Genomic DNA, 839 nt, shown 5'->3' on the forward strand with positions numbered 1-839 from the left:
AGCATATCCAGAGATTATGATACATCACGTTCATATATCAAGGCTATAATAGATACTGAATATTCAGCGGCATAATTACATGATACACTGTATCTCCCAATCCGAAATTAGACTTACAAAATCTGATATGTTTCATTTAGAATGCGCTATCATTCACTGAATCAGGATCATATTGCACAGCTAACTGTATAATTCTCTGAAACATTCAATGGCCCGATACTACCCAAGCGCCTCTATGAGAACCACTACTATAAGCAAGGATAATTACTGCACCAGGAAGCTATTAGCGACTCATTATCATCCTAAAATTACTATCTCCATAATGTGCTCTCTGCTCTCGCACGAGAAAACAGCCTCTATCACTCTCGCCATTAGGAGCTCTTGTGGCAAATCGGTCTTCTCTTATTTACGAGGTGGTCACTGGGAGCCATGGCGGTTCCCTGAGGCCGCTTTAGTCTTTGTGATGAAGTGTTCCTCGGGGTTACATGAGTCTAGGCTTCGTTGCTCATGTATTATCAGCGAATGCCACAGGGTTTGATACCTAGCCTGTCTCGTCTTTGGAATAATGATGTAATGGAGGAAAGTCATATCAACATAATGAAAACTATTCTATCGATATGATATGTTCTTACCAGCAAGCTTGTGTATATTGAGGTAGGGAAGTGTATTTTTAAAAAATATTATATTCTCTTCGATGAAAGAACGGTTCAGGATTAAATTACCATATGGTTTGTATTCATTCCCATCCATGTGCATGTTTTCAAACGTGGAGGCACACTTAGACAATTCCTTTGTATGATATAAGCATGGTTCTTTCTTTATCACGATTTATTATGGGA

Source organism: Penaeus monodon, chromosome 27, assembly GCF_015228065.2.
Source record: "Penaeus monodon isolate SGIC_2016 chromosome 27, NSTDA_Pmon_1, whole genome shotgun sequence".
In the NCBI taxonomy this organism is placed as follows: domain Eukaryota; kingdom Metazoa; phylum Arthropoda; class Malacostraca; order Decapoda; family Penaeidae; genus Penaeus; species Penaeus monodon.